The sequence below is a fragment of the Protopterus annectens genome, chromosome 9.part0 (genome assembly GCF_019279795.1).
Source record: "Protopterus annectens isolate FY-2018-M chromosome 9.part0, PAN1.0, whole genome shotgun sequence".
In the NCBI taxonomy this organism is placed as follows: Eukaryota; Metazoa; Chordata; order Ceratodontiformes; family Protopteridae; genus Protopterus; species Protopterus annectens.
This window is the reverse complement of record NC_056743.1, coordinates 655,275,028-655,294,684: the sequence shown is the minus strand read 5'-3', so window position 1 is coordinate 655,294,684 and position 19,657 is coordinate 655,275,028. Positions and strand designations below refer to the sequence as shown.

The 19,657-nt window shown below is 41.6% G+C and overlaps 1 long non-coding RNA gene across 1 annotated transcript; it reads right to left on the bottom strand.

Annotated features, from left to right (window-relative positions):
- Positions 1-579: 579 nt before the first annotated feature.
- Positions 580-18,948, bottom strand: LOC122811411. Its single transcript, XR_006366250.1, has 2 exons — positions 18,752-18,948; positions 580-1,120 (listed from the first exon to the last, which is right to left on the bottom strand). It is a non-coding gene; the product is annotated as an uncharacterized LOC122811411 (long non-coding RNA).
- Between the last annotated feature and the right edge of the window lie 709 nt (positions 18,949-19,657).

Sequence of the window (19,657 nt, the reverse complement as noted above, 5' to 3'; positions counted from 1 at the left end):
AGTCATAGCCAATTTGCCTGTGCTTTTATCTTGGGTAAAGTTACTACAATAGGTTAGAATAAGGCGTCCCTTTACTGCACATAGGTCTTGCTGCATCAAGTTTAACTTAAACTCAGAGCAACATTTGTCATAAATATTGTTAAAGATCCAGGTTAAAAAATATTCCTTCTGTAGCAGCAAGACGAGTTAGGATTCTAATGATGGACTAGCAATCTGCAATAACAAGTAACCATTACTGGTTTTATAAATGAAGAGAAAGAGCGCCTATTAATGTGCCATCCTTCAAAATGAGACATTAAACTTGTTCATCACCAGATGCCATCCCAACAGTGTCACTGTTGAGGTGATAGAACAATGGATAACTGCTGTCCATTGTGACATATTAGAGCCTCACTAATCTAAAACCTTCAAATCAGCAACACTTCCAGCAGAAATAAGCCTCAGCATCCCAACATTATACACCAACACACCTTCCTTCTCAAAGTCTAACGGTTCCATTTTCCAGGTGAGTGTTGCTTAACTAGAGGTCAACAAGTAAGGTTCATGTACACCCTGCTATCAGAAAAAAAAAATTAGTGGTACATATTGACATATCTTTATTTTCAATTAGTTTTGTCAGAAATGAGTCAACATGGGATGCAAACAGACCCAACTCAGTACATAGTTTTTGTTTTAGAAAAGCTAGATGCAACAAGCTCTGGTTAGTTGCCATGCAGTATTTAGTGCAAGACCCTTTGAGACAAAAAAAAAAGAAAAAGTTGCAGATAACACCAATATCGTATGAAGTTAACAAATGGAAACCTTTAACAAAGCTAGATCAAGCTCTTAAGACCAAGCAGCATGATAAAGTTCTGGTTATATACAAATTAAAATCATTAGTTTTCTTTATAGATTTATTGATTATTCTTGCAAAGGATGTTATTATTTCATATGTGGAGTATCCATGCAAGCAGCATTGCGAAGCCAGTCAAAAGGGACATCTGGATGGTAATTCCACCATTGCAGAGACTTCCAGGGCAGCAGTGCTTTACAACTGTATATGGGATTCCCAGAAGCGTTTCCTGTGCAGACTGCTCACAACTAGTGAGTGCCAAGCATCCTTTGCTGGTTATTATAGACCCTTAAAACAGAAAAGGTGATATTAACAAAAACAGAATACTTCAGGAGTAGCACTGAAAAACTCAAAAAACAAATGGTGCAGGTAAAAAAAAACAAGCCATTACACATTTGGCCTGAGCTGTGGCCAGAAAGGGTGCTCATACCAGTTCACTTACCTGATTAACAAAGTGAATAATAAATGATTATATATGAGATTGGTGCAGATGCCCTGTGCAGTTACTTTATTATTTTATACATACACATTGAAGACCTTTACTCAGAAGACAGTGGTCAACACCATAAAGTTGAAGTGTGCAGGGGTAGCAGGAAGCAAAACATTATGTTGCTTGGGAAGCTAAACTGCACACATGTACAGTCAGACATGACTCAGTGCTGCTTGAGAAGCTAAACAAACAAACCTGACTCAGTGCTCAAAGACCCATACCGCTCAACTGTACAGGCTTTTTGCAGAATGTCCAGATTTGGCCTCAAATTTTTGGTCTGTTTTTCATAAAATTGTGTTTTTCTGGCAAATTAAAGACTGAAGTTCAAAAATAATGAGAGGCATTTCATATCCTTCAGAAAATTAATGCTAATGCAAAACCTGCTATTCTATCAAAGTTTGTAAGAGCAATATTTAAAAATTGTCCCTATTTTTGGGTCTTTGTCCCACTTTTAGTTATGGCTTTGTCCAGATTCTTGCTCCAAGAGGTTGAGAGGTATGCTGAGCACACAAGCAGTGTGTTATGGTAATGGCTAACAGAAGCTGGATGTCAACAATTGGCTTATACATAAATGAGGACACTAAATATATCTATTGTACATAGATCTTGGGAAGCAAGTGGAATTTGTACGGAGGTGGTAATGTAGAGACTACACATGGCAGACTAGTGTCGAATAGGAGTTTAAGCAGATAACTGGTCTCAGAAACAAAAGGTTGCCTGTGGAGATGAAGGATTAGTGCAAATTCAAGTCTTAAAGGAATGTAGTCATGTGAAGGCAAGCGTAGTCAAGATCCTCATAACCTGCCTCAGCCTCTACTCAACTACCATGATTGCATAACAAATTCCTGAGGTTTACCAAGCCAGTACTGTCAATAAAGAGTGACAGTTTACCATGAGTGTCCAAATGTTGAATGTTTCCAAGAGTTGAATATGCTGGGATTTACCAAGACTGCAAACATGCACACAGTCTTGATGCCTTTATTTTAATGTATTACAATACTCAGACAGAATAGCTTTGAAATGGACATAATTTCCCCAGAAAATGCTGAAATGTACAATAACCATTTTCAGTGTTGAACACTGCACAGAAGCTTCAGCCGAACCACTGGCCTTATGCAAAATAATTAGGACATCACACACCATTATGTCGAAGTTCAGTGTTTAAATGGCACTTTAACATAAGTAGATGTTACCGCCTTCACATCTGTATGTCTGCCCTTCTTTCAGATGTTCACAAGTTATCAAACCTATTACCACTACCACTTGGAAATACTGGCTCATCTCGGAGTGGTTTTGCTAGTGCATTAGGCCAGTACTCCTGGGTTCTAAAGCTGGTGCATTAAGCCAGTACTCCTGGGTTCTAAAGCTGGTGCATTTGGCCAGTACTCCTGGGTTCTAAAGTTCTTATGCTAAAGACTGTGTGTACATGTAATTGACTAACTGATGCAAAAGTAGGGAGTCTTAGACATACAAAAACTCAGATGCATACGCCCACACCAAGCAAAGGTGTAGATAGACTCACAGAATGTGCCCAACAATTACTGCCACGTTGACTGTATACTTCAGATGGGTCTTATCGTGATAAAAATTAATGAGACACAGTGCAAGGCATTGCACCCCCCCAGTCCCTTCCAATTGCCTTAGATTTTCCATATCCCCAGTTTTGTAACATTTCGCCAAGTCCCCCCTCCTCATCTGATTTTCTGGTAATTCACCAAGGATCAATAAGTCAGTAAAAGCAGAAGGGTGAAGTGGATTGATGACTGATGTATGGCAATTTGAACTGACAGGTAAGAGTGCTTCCCAGTTCCGACACACCAAAGAAAGCACAAGACATTGCAAGTAGTAACGTATGCTACATGGAGACTACCAAGAGCAGGATTAAATATAGGAGCAGGAGTAGTCTGTTTTGTATCAGCACAATGACCGGAAGTACTTTGAGGGAAAAGCATTTTGCACCAGCAGTTAGACTAAGGAGCTAGTATATTTAAGTAATGGTAAAGGATGAAGTTTGTTTGGGGGGGGGAGGGGTGTCAGTGAACTACGATTCAACAAAATGGTGTTCACCCAGAGACATACATTTCCATTACTGACATGCAGAAACAATTAATGCACAATTTTTGTGGTCAGCTACCTGCAAAATATTACCTTTATGCTGCTTAGTTAATTGTAAGGAAGGTTTCTGTGCTAAATCAAGATACACTGACACCTCACATAAAGGAACATTTCTAGCTTCAGTGTTTCCAGAATTAGAAAATGAGGGCGCAGTAAACATGTTCATAGGTTGGTACTAGGCTATCGGCCCTAAGGCCTATGCAAGCCTAGCCATAACAATTCCCTGGATATTTCTTCCCACAATATTTACTTCTCCAGGCCCCTGTCTGTCTAGCAGGGCGACTGACATGGTCCCCGGGGTGAATTTCCTATCTCCCATCCAATCATCAAGGTTCCTTTTGAAGAGGGTCAATGAGGCACTCTGCTTGATATGTATGGGCAGTCTATTCCAGAGTATGGGGAGTCTCTGGGTCAGGAACCTATCCCTCCAGCATGTTTTGTTCATTGTGATGACAAGGTTTAGATCCCTGGAGCGTGTGGCTCTGAGGGATTGGGATTTCTTTAAGTGGAGCATGTCCAACAGCTCAGGGTTTGACATGGCCTTGCATGTTAAGCAGAGATTGCCTCTGAGTAGACGATATGCCACAGGGTACAGTTAGAGTTTTTTAGACGGTCAGTATATGGCATCTGCTTTAGGCCTGTGATTCTTTTAGTGAGGTATTTGTGGCCTTTCGAGCTGTTGCAGATGTCTTGTGAGGTACATACCAAATGGGGCATTATACTCTATAATGGGTCTAATGAGGGATGAGTACAGTGGGACAATGACCTCCTTTTTTCTGGATGAAAAGCCCTTAGTGATGAGGTGTGCCACATAGAAGGATTTCCTGACTGTTGTGGCAATGTGGTTATCGAAAGTGAGACCACTGTCCACCTGTGTCCCTAAGTCTCTCATTACACTTTCGATGTTTAGTGTCCTGCCACCTATGTGGTAATTCATGGGTACATGTTTTTTTCCCAAAGGGGATAACTATACATTTCTTAGCATTAAGCTTGAGCCCATGGCTCTGGCATCAGGCATCTGTTTCTGTAAGGCTCTTTTGTAGAATATACACATAAGGCCTTGGCAAGGTCCAGATAGGCTGTGTGGACTGCCTTACCCTCGTCCACAGCTCTGGAGACTGATTCAAATTAGTCAATCAGATTCAGGAGACAAGATCGGCCCTACACAAACCCAAACTGGGTGGCGTCCAGTGTTTGAAGGTTGCCAATGTCTTTGTTTATAAGTTCCATGATAATGTGTTCCATGCCCTTGCAAATCAGGCTTGTCAGACTGATGGGACGGTAGTTCCGGGATCCAAGGTGGATCCTCCCTTGTGGAGTGGGATAACTGTAGCTGTGCACCACTCAGTGGACACGAAGCCTGAGGTGAGGCTATGATTAAACATGACACTTAGGTGAGGTGCCAGTTCATTTTGTAGTTCATGTAGTACACAGCCTGGGATGTCATCTGGTCCCATGGATGCTGTATTCTTAGCTTTGGAGAGTGCGGTTTCTACCTGTGTGGCCGTGATTATTGGAATTTGGCAATCTTTTGGTATTGAGATGGGCCCTTTAGGGGGTGAGAGTGGGGTGAAGTTGGCACTAAATCGACCTGCCAGGATATTGGCAATATCCTTGGGATCAGTATATTTAATGCCATTCTGTTGTAACAGAGCAGATCTGAGCATTGCCGTTTAGATTCTTGACATAACTATAGAATGCCTTGTGGTTGTCTTTGGAATCTTTGGCAATTTTATTTTCGTAACTAGCTTTTGAGGATTTTATGAGGGATCTCAGCTTCTTACTGAGGCCGGTGAGGGAGTTTTTTGCATCCTGGGATTTTCCTCTTTTTTGCAACAGTTTCTTCCTTCTGTTGTATAGTTTGTTTATAGCAGGGGACCACCAGATTGGCTTCCTTTTTTTGGAGAAGAGCATCTTGGTTCTATTTGGGATGGCATGATTCATGCACGTGTGGATGTGCTCGTACAGTGCTTTAGTGTAGGATTCTGCAATCGAACTACCAGATCCCGTCTGCGTGGGTGTTGTGAAGTTTGTCACTTCTGACTTCAGTAGCTTGAAGTTGGCTTTGGAGAGGTTTTTTTAAGGAGGTTTCCTTACTGGGGGGGTGGCATGTGGATGTCAAGGGTGATTTGCTTATGGTCAGACCTGACCAATGAGGGGGTGACCACTGGTGTGGAGCATCTATCTCCCATGTTGGTAATGACCAGGTCTAGGATACTGGAGCCCCTGGTGGGACAATGGATTAGTTGATCCAGGGCATTGGAATTTATGAATTCCAAGGTACCTGAGTAGTTTTCCCAATTAATGACAGCGTAGTCGAAATCACCCAGTATTAGGGTGTTTGGTTGTATCTTAATGTTTTCCAGTATGTTTAGAAAGGTGTAGTGAGAATCTTGGGGCATGGTTGGGGATCTGTAGCAAGCTACAATTTGGATTGCAGTCTTACCTAGTGTTAGTTGCACCTGGAGAATTTCAGATGCATTGTGTTGGACAACTAGCCTGGAGGTGTGAATATGGACACTCCTCCACCTTTAGTGTTTCGGTCCTGGTTTTGTGGCCGAAAAGTGTGGTAAGAATTGTAGCCTGGTATTGCAGGGGTGCTCTCTGGAGCCTTGAACCAGGACTCAGTTACTACACAGATATCGATGTTCTCCATTTTTAGGAGTGCCTCGAGAGAGTGCATTTTGAGGTTTAAACTTCTAGCATTGAGTAGCATTACCTTCAGATTTTGCCCGTTTCTGTTACAGTGGTGGTTTTATCCTTTGAGCCTTGCCTAAAAAAGGCACTATAGGGGTGGCAAGAGCTTTAGCCAGTAACCTGAATCCCAGGGGTGACAGGTGCAGACCATCTCTGGCAAAGCATTGTGGTTTGTCGATCATGTCTTCCCAGGCAGACAAATACTGGATCCCCTTTGAATGACACCAAAAGCTTAGCCAATTGTTGAAGTCAATCATTTTGTCCTTATAATGTGGTATCATTCTTGGTGATGGCAGGATGCTACTCAGGGCTAGGGTCATACCTGCCTGGGTCACATGATCCAAGAGCTCTTCCATATCTCTTTTCATGTAGTCCAGGGAGGTACGTCTCAAGTCATTTACTCCAGCATGGACAATGACAGAGTTGTATTTGTACTTGTTGTGGAGTGACTTGAGTGCATGCGTTATGTGGCGGATCCTGGCACCCGACAGGCAGCTGAGTGTGCCTGACTATAGAGTCACCTATGACTAAAGTGTTGGGTACATTGTCTTGCCTTAGGGGCTGTTGCTGGGTGGCACACTGGTGTTGTGAGCTATGTGTCACTTTGGTTGTGACTGGTGTTTGTTTGAGTTTCGGCTTTGGAGGTCCTTGTTGTTTGGGCAGGTTAATGTTAAGGGCCTCTGCATATGTGGGTTTAGTGTTGCTATGTGTGGGTGTTGATGGTGTGGGTTTTGAAGGGCTATGAGTTGCTTGAGGTGTGATTCAGGTGTTAACCTTCTCTTCTTGACTGTCTAGCACAATATTGGCTGGAGAGAGCTTTGTTTCCAGTTTGGCTATGTAAGTGCATCTCTCGCAGGTTGTAGTGTTGGGTGGTAGGAGGAGAGGATTGTCTGTGTACATGAGGCAGTTGCCACATTGCTCCAGTATGCCCAGATTCACCAGGTGGACAGGAGAAATCACTGGAAGCTGACCATTGGACATGCCTGTTTAGGTGCTTTTATGTAAAGTTTAAGAGCTGTTTTCCCCTACCTTTGCAAGGTATTTTGCAATTATAGGCTGTTTAGTGCCTATGATTAATTTCTCCTTATTGACAAGGAGATCTGAGTGCTTGTATCCGTTTCAGGCTTCCTAGTGCTTTCCAGCAGGTTCTAGAGCAAGTGCTAGTCACAGGGGTTCAGATTTTAGTGCTACTACTGAGAAACCAGCTAGTTTTAAGGGAAAATTTAAAGAGCAGACTTTCTGGCACCTGGAATACTTTAACTGTAGCCTCACAGTGCTGCACGAGGTGAAAAATATGCAAACACATGCGTTTTTAAGCCAGAAAGTTGAAAGGGATAGAAATCAGCCCAAAAGGCTAATAAAATTACAATTTCAGAGCTGGAAACCACTCCTCTAGCATTAAATAGGCAGTACAATGTTCACCAGTCCCACTAGTAGGCAGTAAGACTTCCCTCTACCAATGCAAGGTCTGGATAGCTCTTGAGCGCAGAAGATAAAGTCCTGAGACAAGCAAAGCTTTGGATATGTTACTGGCTAGAAAAGGTGGGAAACGAACAAACAAGATAGTATTTTTTTTGTTGTTGAAACAGGCTAAACAATGCAATAATACAGTAAATAAACACAGAAAAGGCTAACACACTTGAGTGTGTAGTCCTAGACAGTAAATGCAATTAAAACTCTACAAAATTAGCAATTAAAACTTTTTTAAATGAAGCAAGGCAAGTGCACAACTGAAAAACTATTTAAGAGGAAGTAACACAGTAGAATAAGTAGCTAGTCTACATCTACAGAGAAGTCTATATATACAGAAAAGTAGCTAAAACATAAACACTTCAGATGCAGTGCAACCTAGAGCACTTGAGTTGTAGCAATATTAAGGCAGTTACAGTTATAATAAATGCTCTGAAATATACGCTATATTTCCAAAATGTTTGAGAAGCACAGTCAGGACACAAGGAGATTCAGGAGAAAACATTTTTTTTTTCTTTTTTTTTTTTGAAAGGGAAAAAGGAGAAACAGAAGGCCTTATCAAATGCTCTCTCTGTATTAGGTAGAATGAGCTAATGACACTAGACTGGGAGGAGTGTCCCAGATCAGATTTACAGTAGGGGTGGGCCACTGCAAAGCCACCAAGTATAACAGCAAGACACCAAGTGGGAGAGAGAGGGTGGGGACAAAACAATAGCCTACAGACAGTAAGCACTAGAGAAAGCCTCAAAATGAAAGTTTTTAGACAGATAAAGATTTGTAAAGATACAGAATGCTTTTAACTGCAAACAAATAAAATAAAAGTGCTATATATAAATTGCTAGAAACAATCTGTACAAATAAAAAAGAAAACAGGATACTTATATATCTCAGCTAACAGTTGTAGTCAACACCTCTTATCCACTCTGCTCAGTGTGTATAGACAGAAACCCTATCAAAGTTAGGCCTTAAATACCAGAACAACAACTTTTTTTTTTTTTTACAAAAACACAAAAGAACCAGCCCCCACTAGCCAGCAGACAATTCACACAATCTAACCACGGTAAAGAAAGGCTTCAGCTATAAAAAAGTAGCCTACAGACAGTAATCACTAGAGAAAGCCACAAAAATGAAAGTTTTTAAACAGATAAAGATTTGTAAAGATACAGAATGCTTTTAACTGCAAACAAATAAAATAAAAGTGCTATATATAAATTGCTAGAAACAATAATGTGTATAAATAAAAAGACAGGATACTTATATATCTCAGCTAACAGTTGTGGTCAACACCTCTTATCCACTCTGCTCAGTGTGTATAACCACGTATGAATGCTTGCAACTATGTGAGTGTTCTAGAAATTGGTATGTGTTGTCTAGTACTGACGTATACCTACACTTTACTCATGATTTACTATTTTTTTGCCTGTCCGTGTTCATTGTAATGGTTTGGTTTGTTTTTATTTTGCACTATGCAAGAACACTGGCCTCTAAAATTTCAGATACCATAGCATATACTGGTGTAAAAGTAACAAATGAAGGGCAGAGGGGGAGGACAGTTTGGCAATCAAGCCTATGCTACCAAAGTCCACACACCTGGTGCACATCCCAAATCTGCATCAGTCATTGTGACTCCATTGTAAGTAAAAAAAAATAAATAAATGTAGCACTTACTACACTGGCAGAGGACAGGGTGACCGCTTTCTCTCTGATCTTAGGATTAAGATGTTACTATAGCTCTTAGGTCCATCACTACCAGATGATTACAACCTTGTATTTGCTTGTGTGGGGTAAATACTTAGGCTTTTCTCCCAGAGGGAGAGGGAGAATCACCATTAAGATCTACACTCATGTCATTGATGTGTCACTTTGCCCAAGAGTGACAGCCGAGTTAAAGGATAAAGTACATGGCTTCAACCAACTAGCGGGTATATTGCATCATTCTAAGGGGACACTGAATGAGTGTGAATGTGAAACGATCAGTCTTCCAGCTTTGCCAGACACTGTCTGTGCCTCTCAGCCCTTGGTTTGTGCATACTGGATAACATTTTGCTATCCTCTTAGTGCCTTTGTCACCGGACAGACAACCCAACATAAAGTATAATATGACAAGGAAGAAATGCTGAATGCCAGAAGCCTAAAACTAGGTCTGAAATTGATGCCTTCCTTACCCTTTAAGGTACCAGCTGTGTTAACTGCAGAAACCTGGGTCCAGGGTAATGGTAGCACTCCCTCTCTTCCAGGTTTCAGCAACTAGTAACACCTAACTAACATCCATTGACAACCTCCTCAGAGAGGGGTTAGCATATCTTCATCACCAAGCTCCCCGCGTAATGTACGTTTAAGAAAACTGTCAAACATACAGTGATTTTTTTTTTTTTAATTCATGAATTTCAATACACCTTTGCTCCCCTACTCACTACAGCTGCTAGGATTTTAAACCTTTTCCTCACAAACATGTCAGTTGCTGTTCCTAACTTATCCCCCCTCTAGTCAAATCTGTCCATCTTGCCATAACCTTCTCCCTGAAAGAACTTCTTTCTGGTCCACAGAAACTCCACTCCATTCTGGGATTACCAAAAATCAGTCTTACTGATGCATATGGCTGGCCAAAACCTAAGCCCATATGGTAGAACTCCCATAACAATGAGAAAAGGCTCATAACTATCTACAAAAGATCTTCACTTCATCTTAGAAGAGATAAAGACCCTAAATTTTAACAAATCCATACTAAATTTTTTTTAAATATTTTTTCTCTGACCCCATTGACAGTGCCAGCATTCTTGTGGATAAATTCAACTTCACCCTACCCACTCTTTTCTGTTGGACTCCATTTCCTTTAACACATCCTTTCCCACACATTACTCTGAGAAAGGTCTTTTTCAGCATATCCAAAGACTAAAAATATAATTCCAGACAAAATCTCTGTATGCATCTCTGAAGCATCAAGTTCCACCAAGCAAAACCCCTGCACCACTTCAGAGTCTCCGAATGGTCATGTCCCAGAGATGTGGAAAACAGCTGCTGTGGTGCCCTTTCATAATGGTGGCCCCCACCTACTGACTCTAGAAATTGCAAGCCTATTAGTCTCACTAGGATCATTTGCAAAGCTATGGTATACATTATAGCTGAATTACACAGATTACCTTGTACCCATGGATACACAGCTTTGTTAAGAGTCAGACTATACCATCATGACCTTCAACCACTATCTTTCATGTTGAGAGTTATCAACCCTAATTCAACATTAACCTATACATAGTTGAGAGCTATCAACCCTAATTCAACATTAACCTATACATAGCTGATTAAATATCAAAACAGACTGCCTGATAGAACCCATGATGTAAAGGTTTGTGGCATTTACTCACAGAAGGGAGTCAGTGGATCTCGAGGCTCTGTCCTGGGCCCAATTCTCTTTTACAGCAAAGTAGATGTCAAAGTAGGCATAAAGGGATGGTGGCAAAAACTAAACTGGAGGTGTTTCTCAAATTCCATTCTGATACTGAGGCTGGAGAATTACTAGAGTACCAGACAAGTGTTTGCTTTGTTAATTATAGACTTTGCCTGGAATTAAGGTTATGTAGTTTCTTTTAGTAGATCTGCCATTACCACCGCACACCAAACTAGAGACACTCCAATAAAACGGGACACTGTTTGGAAACGTTAGTATTTACATCAAATTCCTTTTACAACCTCATCACCTCGGTCCTACATATCCTATCCACAGGACCGCCTCATGATCCAAGTCAGTTAAACCCACATTACTAATCCATTATTAGGTCCATAATGGACTAAAATGCCCCTTTTGTCATATACTCCAGTAAACACCCAAACCAATTCAAGAAACTTCAGTGTTTCCTTACTTATGGTCACCAAGGATTTAAGTTATTCAGGTAGTCTAAAAGCTAACAGTTTGTTACAGGTTCCGATGGGGGCAATTTCTGTTTAGCCTTCTGTGTTACGAATGACCAAAGCTCCTTCCAATAAACAAAGCCAGTGATGATGCAAACACCCACTCTACAGATGTAGACACTGCCACAAGCTGGTGTGAGAGGTACCTAACCCAATGTCTCCCTCACCTTTGGAACAGGCTCTCTTTACAAATCAAGTAGAGTACTTTTTCTCTGGCAAACTTTAAAGCCAGTCTAGAGGAGTTATTGCAAATTTTTGGCTATCTACTTAATGGAGGACAGTATTAATTTCCTCCAATGCTGAACAGACTACAGTTGAAAGTTTTATAGTCTCCTTGGTCTTGGGCTTTGGCCTAATACAAACCTATATTATTGAAGTATTTGCAAGTTACATGCAAACAACATCTCCACGAGGTTCTAACCAATACTGGCATGATTCTGCAGCTTTCTACAACACAATAACTGAAAAAGTTATGTACTTAATATAAAGTTACATCTGTGTTGTCCTTCTCATTCTTTGACTTGCGGTTTTGGATCAGACTTGGCTGCTTTCCAAAAGCTCAGGCTCCAAAGCTCCAGCTCCTCCCTTACCCATAATGCCTCACCCTCCACCCCCCCCCAATTACCTCAAATCGAGTTTGCTGCTGCCATGTTTGCCTTTATACTTTATCGTTGGCAAAGTGCAATTACTTTTGAAAAACTAGTAACACAGACAAGAGAAAGAGCAGGAGCTGAACAAGGAAAGTACAGTTTTGTAAAATCTTACCATAACACTAGATGTCCTTTTCTTCACCACTGCAGTATTCATTGCATATGGGATTCCCTGCCATGGAAGCCAGACGTCCAGCCAGTCTACTAAAGCCTACCATTGCTGTAAGGTATGCTGAACATCAGTCAAATGCTCCTCGCCTGGAATAGGGCATAAAGATGACATTCAGGCATACCATTCTCAGAACAGATTGTCTCAGTAGGAACACCAGTCCAAGGAAAACCAAAGAACCTGCACATTGAGGAAGGAAAAAAAAAGACTAAGGAGGTGGAGGAAGGGAGTGAATACTGCAGCAGTGAAGGCAAGGACATCTACCATTACGGTAAGATTTTACACAACTGTACTATGCCTTTATATTCACCACTGCATATTCATTATGTATGCGAGACTGCCAAAGCTCAAGAAACTTGGGAGAAGGAAGCAGCAGTATAGCCCTCTAAGAAGCCATGAAGAATGGCATTAGCAAAACCAGCTATAGCTCTGGAGATACCATCCAACTTGTAGTGTTTGGTAAACATGCACACAGAATTCCAGGTAGCTGCTTCACAAACAGAATTAGTGTCCAAGCCTGTGAAAACAGCAGTAGAAGCCACGGCTCTAGTAGCCTTTACAAGAAGGAAGGCTCTCACCATGAAAACCTTTGAAATCCAAGAAGAAATAGTTTGCTTGGAAACAGCCAATCCTAAAAGACCTATGATGAAAGGAAACAACTGCTCAGATTTTCTGATTTGGTCTTATCCAAATAAAATCTGAGCTATCTAGGTACATCCAAAGTATGCAGCATTGTCTCAGTCAGATTAAGGAGAGGGGAAAAAATTAGGCAAATTGACAACTCATTAACCAAGGCACAAAAGAAATTAGTATACAGGGACACCGGACACGGCTTGCAACTCAGACACCCCTATGGGAGAAGTAAGAGCAAACAAACAAAAAAAAAACGTCTTCCAAGAACAATGTTGCAAGGAAGCTGAAACACCAGGCTCAAATGGAACCAGAGTCAATTTCTCCAGAACAAAATAAGATCCCAGGGATGAGGAACAGGCTTCTTGGGAGGTCTAATATTAAGGACGCCTTTAAGAAATTGCTTAGCCTGAAATCTAGAAACTAAAGGAGGAGTTAAAGGCAGACAAGCATAAAGTGCTGATAAGTGGGCCTTCATAGAGGAGCATTGGAGCAACTCACACAAATGAGAAAACCAAAGGAACACCCACAGTATGTGGGTCCAGGTTACAAGAGTCACCACACAGAAAACCTCTTTCATTTAGATAATTAGGATTTCCTAGCCTCCTGCAGGACCTGCAGCACATCCTTGGGGTTTTGATTCCAAATACACACCTTTTTTCTATCACCTACAGTGTCTGTTGAAGTGTGGACAGGTGGGGATGGATGAGAGATCTCTGTTGTGTGACTAGACCCACAATGTGGGGTAACTTGTGATGATTGCCCTTGTCTAGATGCAGAAATCAAGGGAAGCAGTACTGTCACAGCTAAAAGGGAGTCAAGATTTTGGGAGCATCCTGTTGAATTTTGAACAGGACTTTAAGAAATGAGATAAAGGGGAGGGAATGCATAACAAAACAACCCCTTCCAAGAAGATGAGAGGGCATCCACCTTCCACATCAGAGGACCTGGCACAAACAGAGGAATTTGATTGTTCAGAGGGGAGACAATGATCTACTTGAGTACCCCACTGGTGAACAATGTCCAGAAACATCCCTGTGAAGCATCCATTTATGGGATGGAGTGAAGGACCTGCTCAGACTGTCTGCCACAATATTGTGATCTGAAGGAATATAAACTGTCTGAACAATCACTTGATACTTGACAGCCAGATCCCATACCAAAAGAGACAGCCAGCAAAGATGATAAGATCTTGGTTCCCCCTGTTTGCTGATATACCACACAACTGTGGTATTGTCTCTGAATACCGTGAGGAGGCCCCAGAGAGAAAAGAGGATGAAAGGCCTGAAGAGCCAGCATAACAGTTCTAATCTCTTTGAAAATTATGTGGTCCTTCTGCTGGCAAGGCAACCACACTCCCTATACCTTCAGGGAGCCAAAAGTTGCTCCTCAACCCACATCTGAAGCGTCTGTGAACAGTTCTTGAAAGAGAGAGGGGAGGATGAAAAGGGAGCCCTGGATTCAGAGACAACTGCTGAATCCAGAAAACTTCCTTCTTGAGAGAAGAGGAATTGTAAATCTAGAGGATGCACATGGTGAAGCCACACCAACTTCAGAAACCACTGGAACTTCTCATGTGGAGTTTGGCCATAGGGAGCATCAGAATGGTGGAAGCCATGAAATCTAGAGCTCTCAGAAACTCCTTGGCTGTAATGAAAACCAGGGGAAGAAGAGTTTTGAAAAAAAGAAATCAGGAGTTAAGGCCTTTGGAGGAGGCAAATATGCCAGCATTGACACCATCCGAATCCTGCAACCCAGAAAGACATGAAGTTTATCATGAACCCCAAGCTCTAAAGAGAAACAGCAAAAAGATGATTTTGAAAAAGGACTTCCAGAGAGGATGCAGGTCATTCACGTAAGAAATATTCAGATCCCTTGAAACCTGCAAAAAGCAATCACAGGAATGAGGCATTTGGTGAACAGCCTTGGGTCAGTAAAAAGGTCAAAGGGCAAAGCAACTGAGAAATGCAAAAACTTCCTGAAAAAGAGGATGGATCAGAATATGGACACAAGCATCCTTGAGATCCAGAGACACTAGAAAGGCCCGAGGGAGCGAGAGGAAAGAGTCTGAAGGGACAACACTAGAAAGGAAGGCACCTTCAGAAAAGTGTTTAGATGAGAGAGGTCTAGAATCAGTCTCCAAGTACCCTCTTTTCTGGGCACAAGACACATGGAGTAAAACCCCTTCACCCTTTGGGATACAGACACCTCTTGAATAGCACCCTGAGACAAGATATCTCAAAAAACCTCTGGGAAAAAAAGGAAATTGTTCCTGAGGAGGCTGAAGAAACCCCATAAGAGGCGGATGGGATATCCACACCATGAAGTATCCCTTACAAAATGATTGACAGAACCCAAGAATCCTGGGTGATTCAAAGGCAAATAGGAAGAGAAACAGAAAGCCAGAAAGAATGTGGTTGGGAATAGGCAGATAGACAGCACCTGGTCTGTCAGGAAAGGAAGGCTTCTGAATCATTGCAGTCTGAGTGGCCTTAGCAGGAGAAGTCAGTTTATCACCCTTTCTACCTTTAGCAGGAAGTCTAGACTGCTTGTGAACAAAGGCTGGCTCAGAAGGGGAGTTTCTCTGAAATTTAGGCACATGAGAACACACACACACGCAAACACATGTGCACACACAAACACACACGTTTAAGCTCCTGTAAGGCCTGAAGAAACAAACCAGCAGACGCTTCCCCAAACAAAGTTTTGTTATCCAGAGGAGCCTCCATTTAATTAGCCTTAAAAATCATCAGGTAAAGGTTGAAGTCTAGAATGCCTCCTCATTACTGAGCCAAAAGCAGCAGCCCTAGAAGACGCATCTGCTGCATCATAACTACATTTGAGTGAATAAAATAATACCAAAGCCAGTCAGATCGAATGATGAACTACTTGAGGGGAAGTCCCAAGCAAGGAAAGAGCAGAAAATGATTTACTCTCAGAGTCTGGAAGAGCAGAAAAAAAGCTGACAAGCCTGAGAAAGTAGAGCCAACACATACCTAGATATATGGGTCTGATAACTGGGTAGCTGAACTATAAACCTTCTTACCCAGACTGTCTATGGTTCTGCTGTCCTTGTCAGAAGGCAGTAACTTGAACGAAAGAAGCAATTCAGACAGCTTATCAGAGGCTAGAGACACCACAGAGGGGTCAGCGGCAGGGCATCTGAACAAAAAGGAACATGCCTCAGGCACCCTATAAAACCTTCTTGGCTTAAAGGCTTCTTGGGAACAGAGGGCACAGAATCAGTGTTTTAGAGGCGACACTGGAAAACATCCAGTAAAGCATCCAAAACAGGAGGAATAGCAGCAGGTTTAGCAGATTCCATCTGCAGTAACTCATAGTATCCCTTATGGATATCAGAGACCTGAGCACAATCCCACTTAAAAAAAAAATTCCATTGTCCTAGAGACTGTGTCCCCAAAGGAAATTTCCTCAGAAGGAGTGTCAGGACTATTAGATTCCTCCTCCTCCTCCTCCTCTGACCCACAGTCAGAAAGAGAAGGACTCTAAGTAGAATAAGTAAGTGATTCATCAGAATCCAACTTTTCCTCAGAATAATTCAGTTCCCTGGGCCTTTTAAGTGGAGAAGAGGACCAAGGAGAAGCAGGAACCAAACCCCCTTGAGGAGGTCTTAATGAAAGTAAAGCATTAAATAAACCCTGAGAAAAGGCCTGCCACTCTGTGGATCTTTAGGAGCAAAAGAAACACGTTTAGTTTTCGGTTTCTTTTTTAAAGGAACATCTGCCCTAGAAAACACCTTGTCTCTCAGGACATTCTGATCAGAGGACTCTGAAGCAGCAAGTCAGATCAGAAAAGCAGCTAGGGGGCTACAGGGTGATTGTCTGCCCACAGTCCTGGTAGGGGATGGGGCTGGTAAGACCCCCCCCCCCCCATCTGGATCTGTGTCTGAAGGAACTGCCTGTCCACCTCCAAAAGGCTGTGGGTAGGCCAGATAGATGATGCTTTGGAAAGTGGCCTGGACCTAATCCTTGGAGACCTCTCTATATGAGGCGGTCCAGCAGACGAAGTAGGGAGCTCCACAGACAAAGGAGTTTGGGGCTGAGGAGAGGAATGTCTGGACTTACTCTGATCTGAAGCTCTGGGATCAGATACTTTGGGAGCCTTGGATGGAGGCTCATCAGAAGAGAAGGAAGCACACTTCCGGGGGGAACATTTCCTGCGCTCCCTGTCTTCACTGTGCTTCTTATGGGTAGGGGAGGAACTCAAGCTTTGGTGCTTAAGCTTTTGGAAAAATTGACAAGTTGGATCAGAGGTCGGATCTGAAACCCACAGGTAAAGGAAGAATGAGGAGGCATCATCAGATCCATAGTTAAGGTCTCCAATGCTACAGTGTATTTATTTAGTTACAAAGATTAAAAATAAAAGAAAAGATTGTGTGCGCCTGTACAAATACAAAATGTGTGCATAGAAATACATCTCTCTATCTTTGAAAACTGTGTCACAGGGAACCAACCTGTATGTAAAGACCCTATATATAAAGGCAGAAGAAACAGGTCCTGTCATTTACAGGGTTACTGACATAAATGGCACACTTTAGATGCTGCAGTGAATGCAGTTATAGGGGCAAACTTTGCAGAAGACAACAGAAAGAAAATTACTAGACATTTGATGAAAATAAAGGGCAGAGCTGGCCTCCTTCCTTTCCCAATACAATATGAATGACACTACAAGGGCATGTCTCACTTTATAAATACAGAAAGTAGAAAAGTCATTAGACAGGATGTGTGAAAATACTTTGTACATACTCTCTATCCCCCCCCATGTTCACACAATGCCCTATGGATATATCCACCACATTTCTTTACTTTTATTGCTATACATATGCATTCTGATGTCTTACTATGGCCCTCTGCTTTGAATTTACATTTGGTGTCTTCTTTGGCTTGCTGGACTTTTACTGTACAAGTACTAATGTTCTGAGGTCAGTTCTAGATCTACTCTCCCTGCAAGACCCACTACACATCAGTAGTTGCCTACTTTCATGAATGCCCAGATATGAAACTGACAGACACCTATAGAACAATTTATTGCCAATTGACTACCAAGTGTATGCCATCTGCCCCCACCCTCCCATACAGCTACCTCATCAGCTCAGCTAACACATCCAAAGCAAGCAGCTTTTCAGACCTCTTATTTAGTGTGCTTAAGCAGCATGGCCATTCTTTCTGCACCAGCCTAGGCTACTTTAACTACTTGCCTGAGATTTAATATAGAGCTGTTAAATACAGCAGAGCTGGATGGTTGTTGAAGATGCTGCAGAGACTACAATGCACTCTGGCTCCCCAACACTATGCTCTATGTTCTCTCACACTGCTATGTTGTGCCATTATGTAGCCTTAAGTGCTCCAATGTGCTGTGCTATTTTCTGCCAGACACTGCTTCATCCTGCAATGCTCTTGTAGCCCATCAGAGCAGCATATGCACCACTGATACAATGCTCAAGACCCTTAGGGCTCCTTTAGTTCAGAAGAGCATTGCATTGAAGCTTATCTGGTGCTTGCATTCTCAAAGGGACTTTACTCTGTATTAAGCTATTATGCCATTTATTGTTTGAATGCACATTTTATTTGTAACCTAGGCAAGTATGGCAGTTTAACATGGCAATTACAAACTACAAGAAAAGATAACTTTCAAATGTAATGAGCAAGCAACATTTAGTTTTAGTTAAGCTTATATCCTTATAAAAATGTAGCATTAAGTATGGATTGTACTTAATTTCCTTTGCTCAATTATTTCAGTCAAGTCAAACGCATAAACAAGGAACTTACCAGAGTTTGCTGTATAGCACACCTCCAGAAAGTTACAGGTAGTTTTTGTAAAGCACAGGCCAACTGATGTCGCTCCACAGCTATAGCATTCCACTCCATCACTGCCTGCATGAAGAATGAAAAGCTTTACAATCAAAGCGGCAAAACAGTCGCCATCTTTGAATACTCAAAACTTGTACAGTAAACTCAGTAAACCCTCAGTTAACCGAACTCAAGCAACCGGCAAAAAAAAAAAAAAAAAAAAAAATTAATCTAAGAAATACAGTACAATTTTCGTGTGTTAGAAAAACTTTTCCGTTTCCCCCCTGCAGAAACATACCTGACGTTTTTAGAGTTTTATAACAGGAAGATGGGAATAAATTCCCTCTCTAGCCAACCTGAGAACAAGTCAAACCAAACAAATAGTATAGGGCACAGAATTAGTCCTGTTTTTAACAGTAACTCTCAAGCAATCAGAAACAGTTATCCGGCATCTACCAATCCCCATGGGTAACGGTTAACGGAGTTTACTGTAGAAAACTGCACGCTTCTCTCATTTCCAAATGTGCAGCTGAATACCAAATTAAACATGTTGTCTAAGCTACATTCACCATTGCTGAGTATGCTGAAGATGTATTTAGAAGAAAAGCCATGGATTACAGAACATGTGATCACATAAAGTCTGCGGATGTTTAGAAATGTTGAGAACATTGCAGAGGTACCTGAACTTTGTCACCATTTTCATACTCAAAATTCAAATAGAAAATGAAATCTTGGGTGTGCATAAAATGCATATAAAGCAGCTGCATTACCATTCTAATAAAATGGTTGTAAAATGTGAATCATAGTGTATTACATGTATATTCTCACCATTACTGTTGTAAAAGATGGAAAACACATTTGTTACATACTGTTGCAAATATGAAC